This window comes from Trichechus manatus, unplaced genomic scaffold (genome assembly GCF_000243295.1).
Source record: "Trichechus manatus latirostris isolate Lorelei unplaced genomic scaffold, TriManLat1.0 scaffold00049, whole genome shotgun sequence".
Taxonomy (NCBI): Eukaryota; Metazoa; Chordata; class Mammalia; order Sirenia; family Trichechidae; genus Trichechus; species Trichechus manatus.
This window is the reverse complement of record NW_004443985.1, coordinates 9119588-9132522: the sequence shown is the minus strand read 5'-3', so window position 1 is coordinate 9132522 and position 12935 is coordinate 9119588. Positions and strand designations below refer to the sequence as shown.

The 12935-nt window shown below is 37.6% G+C and overlaps 1 pseudogene; it reads right to left on the bottom strand.

Moving 5' to 3' along the window:
* Positions 1-9020: 9020 nt before the first annotated feature.
* Positions 9021-9707, bottom strand: LOC101345629 (calcyclin-binding protein pseudogene; annotated as a pseudogene).
* Positions 9708-12935: the final 3228 nt, after the last annotated feature.

Below are 12935 nucleotides of genomic sequence, written 5' to 3'. Positions count from 1 at the left end.
ATGTCACTGAACTGTGCATGTAGAAATTTTTGAAATGGTGTATCTTTGGCTTTGTGTATTTTCACCAAAAAAAAAAGGTTGAGAAGTTAGAGGGTTGCTGTGTTATGGGGTTGTCATAAAACCACATGTGTACTACTGTTTCATGAGAAACTATTTGTTCTGTAAGCCTTCACCTGAAGTACAATAAAATATAAAAAAAAGAAAAAAGTTTTGATTTTTAAAAAACTGCCCAGGCTTTAGACTATTTTTGACCATCCAATTTTTAAATAAGGTGTTTTTTTAACTTATTTTTTAATACAACATATATACAGAAGGGTACACAAAACATAACTGTGGAGTTCAGTGACTTACACAATGAATTTCTCAAGGCAAACACCACTCAGATCTAGAAAGTGAACATTGCCCACACCTCCAGAAGTAGTGCTTGTGTCTTTATTAGTAAAACAACCTCCCTCCTTCCCAAAGTTAACAGTGGTCCTCACTTCTAACACTCTTGTTAAGTTTTACTTGCTTTTGAACTTCATATAAATGGAATAAAAGAAATCTGTGTTCCTTCATGTCTGGCTTCTTTCTTTCGCTCAACATTACGTTTGTGAAATTCACCCGTATTGTGGTGGATGACTGTATAGTATGCCCTTGTATAAATGATTTATCTATTCTACTAGTAAAAAGAGCCCTGATGACCCAATGGTTTAGCGCTCTGCTGCTAACCAAAAGGTCGGAAGTTCAAACCCACAAGCTCCTCCACGGGAGAAAGATGTGGCAGTCTGCTTCAATAAAGATTACAGCCTAGGAAACCCTGTGGGGCAATTCTACTCTGTAGCGTCACTATGAGTCGAAATTGACTCAGTGGCAACGGGTTTATTCTACTATTAATGGAAGCTTCTGTTTCAGTTTAATACTGATCATATAGAATTCCTCCCTCAAACAAATAACGACATAAAAGGCCAGTTTTCATTATTTTACTCACATTCCGATCTCGTAACTACTTAAAGAGATGAGCCTCTTGACTCTGATATATATTGGATGCCTTTTTGCTTAGACTGAATTCCTAAAGTATGATGTGTGTGTGTCAGAATTTTAACCACCCTTGATAAGGTGCTTTTCTCTAAACACAGTAACCACTCTTCATCACCACACGCCTCTCAAAAGTCTCTTCACATGCAAATAGCTCAGGAGGATTTGAAATAAGCTTCCTTCTGAAAAGGAGCCCCATTTGTGGCTTCCAAACATCAGCTATTTCAGTCCTCTCTCTTAGAGACCCACCTGGTCTTGCTGAGAGGGTGATTATGAATCTTACATGTGCTCTCTTTTCATACCGTTAACCATTTACAGGTCAGCTTTTGTTCGATGATTTTTTGTCAAGTCAGCACTCAGCAAAAGGCAAAACATGTCAACTCCAACACGCTAATGATCAAACACAAGATGGTCATTAACCAAGTTTACCTACCAAGGGTCAGAGGAGGAAGCTAGTGACATCTGTTGACAAAAGTTGGTCATTATCTCATGGTGTCTTATTTATAGAGCATCTTAAGGAAAAATCCCTGTGCCATCTTGGTTCCAAAATCAGCTGTACTTCCTCTGAGCAATTGGTCTCTTTTTATCTCAAGGAACTGTAAATTGTTCAGATGTGGTTTTCCGTATGATTAAAGATAGATTTGTGACCCACCCTGGTGCATATTTTGGTCTCTTCCCTTAAGCTCAATCTCTTTTGCCCTGTTTTAAAGATTCAGTATTGTGTGAAATTGTTTGTTACCTAAAATACTGTCTGCAACAAGACAGAGTATAAAGAGACAAAGAGGTGAGTTGCTCTCAATTAATGATCTGGTTATTAAATGTTCTTGTGATTCAGAATCATGACTATTTTGATCAGAATGCACAAGTGAGGAATGGAGAAGCCATATCATGGTCTTCTGAGTTTAAAAATTCCACAATTCTCCTTTTTTAGGGATTACTTGAGAAAGATTAATGAAAACTTTTTTTTTCTAGAAACATTTTAATAGTTGTGCCAATCATTTAATATTATTGTCTGATGCAGAAGGATCTCCAAGATATTCTACATTAAGAAAGTCAAGAAGTTATAATTTTATTGCCTGGAGTAAACAAAAAGTATCTCTAGGAGGATACACAATTAACTAATAATGTTGGTTACCTATTCAGAGGTTGATTATTGGTGAATGAAGAACAGGTAAGGGACAATGACTTCACTGAATTCCTTTTTAAGCTTTATTGGTTTTTGACACAGATTAATACATTACAGATTCAAAAACATAAATAAATTAAAAAATAACTATACTTAGAAAAGATCTCAAAATGAGAGTACCACTACCATAAAAAACAAATAAAATCCTAGTGTATCTTTATATAGCTTTGTGTATAGCAATATTTTAGTTTATATGGTAGCAAATAATGTCAGTTGAAAAGAAGTCATCAACCAGGTACAATTATGTCAACATGCCCAAAATCTAAAAATAGAGTAAATAAAAGTACAATATATGTTATTTTACAACAATCTTCAAAATGAAGGCAATAAGCTTTTGCTGCTGGCAGTGATGGAAGAACTGAGACTGGACTTGTCTGCCCACCATAAACAACTGGAAAACTGGACAGAATATATGAAACAGTGTTCAATCATTGGGCAGCAGGGTAAACAGGACCATGACCCTTGAGATAAAGAAACAAACGAAGGAAGCTCTGGGGTCACCCCAGCTTTCTGCCTAAAGGCACATTCCAGATCATAGTGCAGGAAAGGAAATGCAAGTATATCATGACATTTAAGCTGAGTTCAGGAAATAAAGATCAGGGTTCAGGAAGGCTGAGGTAATTGGAATCTGTGGAGTGGAATTCTGGAATGAAGGAAGCTATGCAGAGAAATAGTCCCAGAGCCAGCTCTGTCCCATAGAACTTTCTACATTTATGAACATATTTTACATTTAAATTGTACAATACAACAGCCACTAGCCACATGTGGTTACTGAGTACTTGAAATGTGGCCAGTGTGCCTGCGGAATTTAATTTTTAATTTTATTTAATATTAATTTAAATGTAAATAGCCACATGTGACTAACAGCTACATGTTAGCCACAGCTCTAGACCCATCATCACAACATAAAAAAGCTTAAAAACAAACTTCAAAAGGATCAAGCTGATCCTCAAGTAACTTAGCTCCCTCCAAGAATAAAGCCTAATGCTGTTTTTAAAAAGACAACATCGGCTGCCACGTTAAGTCAGGGCTGACCTAGATGACCTACATGACAAATAGCAAACTGTGACATGGCAGTACTTAACCTCCCAGGCTAGGTCATAAAAGATATTGTAGCTTCCACCTCAGTCTCTTGAGGCTCTGGTTTAATGGTTAATAGAAGCCAACTGCCAAGTTGTGAGGACACTCAAGCAGCCCTGTGAAGAGGCCAAGGTGGAGAAGAACTGAGGCCTCCCACCAAGAGCCAGCACCAGCCTGCCAGCCATGTGAGTGAGCAACATTGGAAGTGGATCCTCCAGCCCCAGTCAAGCCTTCAGATGACTGCAGCCCCAGCCAACATCTGACCACACTTCATGAAAACCCATGTGATTATCTTAAAAGATGAAGAATAGCATTTAACAAAATTCATCTCTAATTCATGACAAAAACTCAGAGATAACTAGGATTAGAAGGGAATTTGCTCAGCCTGATGAAGATACAAGAAAGGAAACTACAGATAACATCATACTTGTGGGTAAAATATAAAATGCTTTCTTTCTGATCAAGAACAAGGCAAGATATCCTCTCTCACCATTTCTATTCATCATTGTACTAGAGGTCCTAGATAAGGCTAGAAAAATAAATAAAAGGAAGAAGTAAAACTATTCATTCACAGACAATAGGATGGTCTGTGTAGAAAACTCTAGATAAATATACCCCCCCCCCAAAAAAAGCTACTAGGACTGATGAGTTTAGCAACTTTAGAGGTATAAAGTCAACTCAGAGAAATCTACTGTATTTCTATATATTATGAATGAATAAGTGGAAATTGAAATTAAAAAATAAAACAATTCAGTTTATAATAGCAGAGACTTCCTATTTCAGCCAAAATGGAGCAATAGGGACTAGATTTACCTTTCTTCCTGAAACGATTTTTTTAGAAATGGAGAAAATATATAAAACAGCAGTTTTCAAGGTATTACACATCAGGTGAAGAGGGTCTGTTCTCCCCGAGAGACAGGAAGTAAATGAGATGAGCCTTATGATTGCCTCAGCTACTATCATGAGAGAGTTCTAGACTGTGGCCAAAGGAGGAGGAACCCAAGCAGGACTTGGCGGACTCCCTAAGTTGAGGAGATGGAGTTAGCCCAGGAAAACAAAGGCAGACAGGATTCAAAGGACCGCGTACTGGAGAGGAGAGAACTCAGGAGGCCTGTCGATGACCTCTACCAGAACCCAAGGAAAGAACTCAGAAAAAAATTGGAAGGAATAATCTTCACAAAAAAAACAAAAACCCAAACCCGTTGCTGTTGAGTCCATTCCGACTCATAGTGACTCTATAGGACAGAGTAGAAATGCCCCATAGGGTTTCCAAGGAGCAGCTGGTGATTCGAACTGCCGACATTTTGGTTAACAGCCCAATGCTTAACCACTGTGCCACTAGGGCTCAGCACTCACAAATGTCTGGGAATAGTGTCAGTTCCCAGCCACCAGGCTGGAAAACCTCTGTAACTTCTGGGGCACTGGATAGACTACATAGAAGGTATTGCTACAGTAGTTTGCATAGTCCTGCCTAACAAAATGGAAATCAAGATTCAAAAGGATCAAACTGTTTCCAAGAAACTTAACTGCTTCACAGTACAAAGCCTAAGTATATTTATTACCAGTTACCAGCTGCCATTGACTTGATTGCAACTCATGGCGACCCCATATGCGTCAGAGTAGAACTGTGATCCACAGGGTTTTTAGTGGCTAATTTTTCACCAGGCATTTCTTTTAAGGTGCCTCTGGGTGAACTCCAACCTCCAACCTTTTGGTTAGCAGGTAAGCATGTTAATCATTTGCACCACCCAGGGAGTTCAAGAATATTTATAGGAATATAAAAATATCCAGCCCTAACAATGTAAATTTCACAATGTCTGAAAGTTGATAAAGAATTACCAGGCATGACATAATGGAGTACTATTCAACTATTAAAAAGAAAAAAAGGAAAAAAGGGGAAGATCTCTATGAATTAATGTAGAGTGATTTCCAGGGCAAGTGAAAAAAAAAACCCAAGATTGCTTGTATCATGTTACACTTTATGTAAGAAGGAAAGGGATATAAGAAGATATGCTGGTATCTGCTCATTTGACTGATGATGATTTTCTAATTCCTTCTTTGCTGAAGAACAAATTCAGGAAAGGTAAACCAGAAACTAAAGAGACTGGGTGTCAACAAGAGGGTGGGAAAGGGGTAGAAATAAAGAAAGATGAGTCTAGGGAAATAGTTAGGAAGGAAGAAGGAGTGACATTGCCTTGAGTACAACTTTTGGTATAACTCTGACTCTTAGAACCATAGCAATGTTTCCCAGACCCCCAAAGTAAACAAATAATTAAAAACAATCAGGACATGGGGGTAACCCAAAATGAAATAAGAACACTAGAAAATGGATCTAATTGTATTAAAAATAATCAATAAAGTCACAATGAAGGATGTGGGAAGAAAAGAATGACACAGTGCCTGTGGAAGACTGCACCTTGGCTGTATATAGCAAGGCTAAAGACACGATAACTGTGCCTGAGTGCTGGCATCTGGGTAGAAAAGGTGTTTGCAATAGAAGTAATATCTAGCAATTCTGAAACTGTGCTTATACTAGGCTTAAACAAAAAAAGTAAATAGATTGCAGAATATGAGAGCCAGAGGAGCCAGAGTTCTTTTGTGTTAGAGTAAGAAGCTATAAATAAAAAAAAAAAAAGAAAGAAAACTAGAAAAACCAAACCTGTTGCTGTTGATTTGATTCCATGTGTCACAGAGTAGAACTTCTACACAGAGTCTTCTTGACTATACTCTTTGCAGAAGCAGATTGCCAGATCTTTCTTATGTGGTGCTGCTGGGTGGGTTTGAACCACCAACCTTTAGGTTAGTAGGTGAGTACAAATCGTTCACATCATCTAGGGACCTTAAATAAGGAAAGAGGGGAGACGAAAATAAAACCTGTAGTGTTGGAGTGGAATCAGAGGTAGCAGTATAATTTTTTTAAATTATATATTAAAAAAAAAAGTACACAGTTTTTAATATATGTACAGATGTAGAAATATATGTATGTGTGTATGTGTGGATTAGTATACATACATATGTAACCTAGCTCTATCTGCTTTGAGGGCCTGGAGCAATGATACCCCGGTAAAAATGAGAGCATCTAGCACCCAGATCTTGTTTTCTAAATGCTGTATTTAAATAAAAGGAACCAGGGCTCCTTGGGGATGTGATTAATCCCAGGGCTGGGGCAGGGAAAACGTAACATGAGCCTGAAACATCTTGTGGTGCCAAAAAGTGAGAAAATGCTCAAAAAAGGGGTGGGATCTTGATAAAAGGGCACAGGAGCCCACCTGAAAAAGCCAAAGCTGGAACCATTTTAACAACAAAATAAATAATGATAGTATTGGATTCTAACCCATACTTCTATCCATACTGATATAGATAAATGAATGAATGAATAGATAAATAAACAAGGGAGAAGAGACAGCTCTTCTTCACAATAGGATTCAAATTAGTAAGTTTAGAAGGAAATGGGAAAAAGATATAACTAGGCAAACACCATAGAAATAAATGACACAAATAAGATCCATTGAGAGATGTTAAAATTATTGGGCGAACATTTGATAAGAAACAGAATGTGCATTGTCTCATAATATCTCCACCAAGACACTTATTAATTACAAGGGGAGATGGTAACGTTATAGAAGACAAGCCTGGCAGAGAAAAATTTGGCCACCTGATCAAGGTGATATCCTGATATCATGAACCCCAGATGGGATGCGCTAAAGGACATGCCATTGCTTTTGGGTATTTTTTCCAATAATGCATAACCTCATTCCGATCGTGAGGAAGCATCAGACAAACCCAAACTAAGGAACATTCTTCAAAATAACTGATCAGTACTCTTCAAAAGATTCTAGGTCATGAAAACCAAAGACAGATTGAGGAACTGTTACAGACTGAAGGAGGTTAAGGAAAATTAATAACTAAATGTAAGATGGGGTCCTCTGTAAGATCCTGGAAAAGAAAAAAAGGCCTATGTGAAAAGTTGATGATTTTCAAATAAGGCCTACAATTTAGTTAATAGTATCCAATTCTTGATAATTTTTTATACTATGGTTATATAAAATGTTAATATTAATGAAAGCAGAATGAGAGATATCAGGGAACTCTTTATAACTTGTCTGTAAATCTAGAATTAGTTTAAAATAAAAAGTTTAAATTTGAAAAAAAAATTACCAGAGAGGCAAAGAAGCAGAAAATTGTAACCCACAATGGAAAGAAAATCAATTAACTCAGACTTGACACAGATGTCAGCATTAGCAGACAAGGACATTAAAACAGTATAACTGTATTCCATATGTTTAAAACATTAATGAAAAATATAGGAGATAAAAAAATTACCCAAATTAAGCTTCCAAAATGAAAACTCTAATATGTATGAAAAATACTCTGGGTGAGATTAATTGGCACAGTAGTTAAGAGTTTGACAGCTAACCAAAAGGTTGGCAGTTCGAATCCACCAGCCGGTCCTTGGAAACCCTACAGGGCACTTCTACTCTGTCCTGCAAGGTCGCTCTGAGTCAGAATCGACTTGACGGCAACGGGTTGTTTTTGTTTTTGTTTTTGTTTTGGTTTTGGTTTTTAAACATTGCGGAAGAAAATATTAGTAAACTTAAAGACATAGGAATAGAAACTATTCCAAATGAAACATGAAAACAAAAGAAAACAATTTACAAAGCAGTCCGAAACATAGAATTCTTAGTAATATATTTAGGAAAATATGTGTACAATACGTGCACTGAAAACTATGAAACACTGCTGAGAGAAATTAAAGAAGACTTACTTAAATGGAAAGATAAGCCGATTTGATGGATTGGAAGAGTCGATATTGGTAAGATTTAATTCTCCATTCTCCAAGAACTGGTATATAATTTCAATGCAATCCTAGTCAAAGTCTTGGTAGATTTTTTGGTAAAGATTGGCAAACTGATTTAAAAATGTATTGAAAATGCAAAGGTCCTAGGAAAGTCAAAATAATCTTGAAAAAGAAGAACAAAATTGAAAAACTTGCCTTAGCTAATTTCAAGAGTTACTACAACACAACAGTAATCAAAACAGTGTGGCATCAGGATTAGGAAAGACATACAGATCAGTGGAACAGAATAGGAAGTAAAGACCAACACAGATTTATTCAACTGATTTTCAGCAAAGGTATCAAAACAATTAAATGGGATAAGGATAGTCTTTTCAACAAATGATGCTGGGACAACTGTTTCCATGTTGAAAAATAATGAACCAAGACCTTATCTCAGACCATATGGAAATTAACTTAAAAGTGATTTTAGAGTAAAACAATAAAATACCTAGAAGAATCAATTGGAAGAAAAATATTTATTAGGACACAAAAAACATGGACCATAAAAGAAAAAAAAAGATAACTGATAATCTGGACTTTGTTAAAATGAGAAAATGTATGCTTTTCAAAATATACCATTAATAAAATAAATGCTTTGGCTTGAAAAAAATATTCAGGATAGTTACATCTGACAAAGAAATTGTACCCAGAATAAAGAAATTTTATACTCAATAATAATAAGATAAACAATCCAATAAAAACTGGGCAAAAGTTTTTGTTTAATAAATATATTTTATTTAAATAAATCCTCCAGTAGGAAATGGAGAATTTATTGCCTTTAATTAGAAGAAGGCTGTGTAAATAGATATGTCAAATTTTATCTGGGCAGCTCACCAACATTCCCTTATTGAAAACATCAGTATTTCCACATCACAGTTCCCAAAAGGACCTTAAAAAGTTTCAAGATTCTGTATCTCCTTTGGCTTTTCTCTTGATTCTACCCAGGCTTTATTAATGGTTCACTTCACATCTTCACCTCCATCTTCATGAATTTTCTTTAGGATCTTCATCAATCCCTCACTAGGATCTGGCAGTGTCATAGGAAAGCTTTTCTTTCTCTTTGAATTCTTTTTCAGTCTGAGTCAGATAGTCCCACCATATGTTTTCAGCTTTCTTTATACACAAGATAAGAGCTGTATCAGTCTTGACTTTTTTTGAACTGCCTTCCACAGAGATGGGTTTCAAGAGACTGTTCATGATCATGGAGTAACTCTTCCCGTTTAGATTCTTTACCAGAAGATCAAATGACCTCTCTGTGAAATGCACCTGTACATTCTCAGTGGGGACTTGACGGACTCCAAGTAAGGTAATTTAGCTTTTCACAAACATATCTGAATGATCCCACCCCTATTTCCTGATTTTCACTATAGATCCCATTGTAATGGGAGCTACCACAGCCCCTGGCTTCTCGTTGTCAAGGGGGTCTGCTTTCCCCTGTGATTTCTGCTGCATCTTGTTCTTGATTCCTGTCTCAGTCTTGGATTTTTCAGCTGTAAGGGCATCATGTGCTCTTTTTCTAGAGGCCTTTTCCAGCAACACCTTAACCTCTTCCAGATCTTTCTGTAGCTCTTCCAAAGCAGAAGCCATGGTAGGGCTGGGTCAGATCAAATGTGGGGGCTGCAGCATAGGGCACACGACAGGAAATGCTTCACCCAGCATGCTCACTAGAGTGCAGATAGCAAGGACAGGAGCCCTGGGCAAAAGATTTTAAGGAGAATTTACCAGAGAAGACGTGAATGGCTATTAAGCAAATGAAAAGATCACTAGCACCACTAGCCGTTACAAGATTACAAATTAAAACCAAAATAAGATGTAATTACACAGCTTCTACAATGTCTACAATTAAAAAGTTTGACAGTACCAGGTGTTGACAGGGACATGCCAACAGTCAAATCTCTTATGCATTGTCCATGGAAATGCAATACGGTACAGCCATTTGGGAAGCAACCTGACCGTTTTTTATTTGTTCGTTTGCATTTTTCTAACCTTATTTGGCTGTAATTAAAGTACTATATACGTTTATAGCATGCATATTTTAAGTATTTTTTTTTTAAGTTTAACAAACACTTAACCATTATAATAGTGATTGTGCTCTTAAGTATTTAACCAAGATATGTTAAATACTTAAATATGGTAAAAACACGTTTACAGAAGGACATACATATGAGGTTTTTTTTTTTAAATAGGAGCTTAAATCATAATAAAAACTGGAACAACTGTAAATGTCCATCAATAGGTGAATAAATAAACACACTGACTGTATCTTTTAAATGCTACTCAGCCACAAAAAAGGACCCAGCTACTGTAACTTGCAACAATGTGGATGGATATCAAAAATTTTTTGCTGAAAAAAAGAAGCTGTACACTAAAGAGTACGTACAGTATGACTCAATTTGTATAAAATTCTATGAAAGGCAAAACTAATTCATAGTGACAGAAAGCAGATTAGTGACTTCATTCTGCCTGAGATAGGAGAGTTTAACTGTGAAGGAGCATTAAGGACATTTTTAATGTGACAGAAATGCTCCAAATCATGATTGTTGTGGTGACTACTCTTATGGATTGAACTGTGTGTTGTGTCCCCCAAAAAGATATGTTGAAGTCCTTATCTGTGTACATGTGAATGTGACCTTGCTTGGAAATAGGTTCTTTAAAGATGTTATCAGTTACATTAGCATGAGGTTGTATAGAAATTGGGTGGGACCCCATCACATCTAAGTGGTGTCCTTATAAAAGAGGAAAAGAGACACACGGGGAAGATGGATATATGAAGAATCATCTACAAGCTAAGAAAGCCAGTAAACACCTACAGCTACCAGAAACTGGGAGAAACAAGAAAGGATTTTCCCCTAGAGCCTTGGAGAGAGTGGCCCTGCCAACACCCTGAATTCAGACTACCTGCTTCCAGAACTGTGAGACAATAACTGTTACAGCAGTTCTACAAAACGAATACAGCTAAATAGGGGCATATATTGTCAAAGCTCATCCAACTAACCACATAAAACGGAGAATTTTATTGTATGTAAATTACACCTCAATAAAATGGATTTAAAATACATAGAAAACATACTAAAAAATTATATTACTGAAGAAGAACTGATGCCTTTGAATTATGGTGTTGGCGAAGAATATTGTATATACCATGGACTGCCAGAAGAATGAACAAGTCTGTCTTGGAAGAAGTACAGCCAGAATGCTCCTTAGAAGCAAGGATGGCGAGACTTTGCTCATAAAATTTGGATATGTTACCAGGAGGGACCAGTCCCTGGAGAAGGACTTGCATGCTTGGTAGAGTAGAGGGTCATGGCAAAAGAGGAAGACCCTCAACGAGATGGATTGACACAGTGGCTGCAGCAGTGGGCTCCAGCATAACAATGATTGTGAGGATGATGCAGGATGTGGCAATATTTCCTTCTGTTGTACAAAGGGTCACTATGAGTCAGAACTGACTCAGTGGTACCTAACAACAACAAGAGCTTTCTGACCTAAACTGTAAAGTCAATCGACAGACTTTAAAGAAATAGTACAGCTGTTTTCTCTGTTATATTCTGTCAACAATATAATATATAGGTCTCAAGCTGGACTTCATTTGGAAGCAGAATCTCTCTGTATTCGAGTCAAGTCAGAAAAACAGAATGTATGTCATGTTATTCATTAGCTGAAATTTACCACTGGGGACTATTTGCAAAGAAGGAATAGCTAAAAGGGCAAATAAAAACAAACTCGTTGCCTTCGAGTCGATTCCTACTCATAGCAGTCGTATAAGACAGAGTAGAACTGCTCTGTAGGGTTTCCAAGGAGCGCCTGGTGGATTTGAACCGCTGACCTTTTGGTTAGCAGCCAGACTCTTAACCACTACACCACCAGGGTTTCCAAAAGGGCAAGCAGTGGAGGTGAAAAAGCTTAGAGAAGAGGAACTACTGAAAGGTGCTACTAACAGTGGGGCTGGAAGGACAAAAGGAGATAGTGGTAGGAGAGCTAGGCTGGAATTGGATCCATTACAAGAGCTGCTTGGGTAGAGTGGGAACCATGCAGGAGATGCTGCCTGAAGCACAGAGAGGCGTATAAATTCTCTGACCTCTCTCCTCTCACCTCTCAGTCTCCTGCTGGAGCCCCCTACTGGCTGAACATAGCAGGAAGCAGATGGCAGAGGAGCCTGGGAAACACAGTTTGACAGGATCAGCCCCTGTGGTACCGGGTGAAGTAGCGGAAGGGCAGGCAATGGCTGTCTGGGCAGAAAGATAAATGACCAGCCCACTCCCAGCATAAGATGCTCCTTCTCTTTTAGTTGGGGACAAAGGAAGGAAAGATAGGGTGGCATAGAAGGTTTGAGGTTCCAAGTCTTTGTTTTACCTTGACCTTCTTGAGCAAGGTGAAAGTGAATGAGTCATTTCATTTTAAAACACCTCCCGGGAGTGTTTTGTAAAATAATGAAAATATGCCAAGAACTTATCGCAGAACCAGTCAGACAAACACCGAGGAAGTTCTGTGCCTCAAACCTTACCTTGGAGGCTCATTCCCACTTGAGTGGAAAATGGAGTCAATCATAAGTGCAAAGAGAGCAAATATTTTAACGTTTGAGCATTCTTGTTTGTAAAATTAAATAAAGCAGAGACACTGAGAGAACCACAGCCAAGGCATTCGTCTTCTAGAAACGCTGAAGCATCACTAAGCAAATAATAAGCCAGAAAAAGCAAACATTCATTTTCCTGCCATTTTGGGGTGTGATCCTAATTCTTTCAGTTCGGCATATTCATGAACTGGCTTGCCCTCTTTCCCCCATCTTCCAGTTCTTCAGTCCTTGCAGGATGCTCT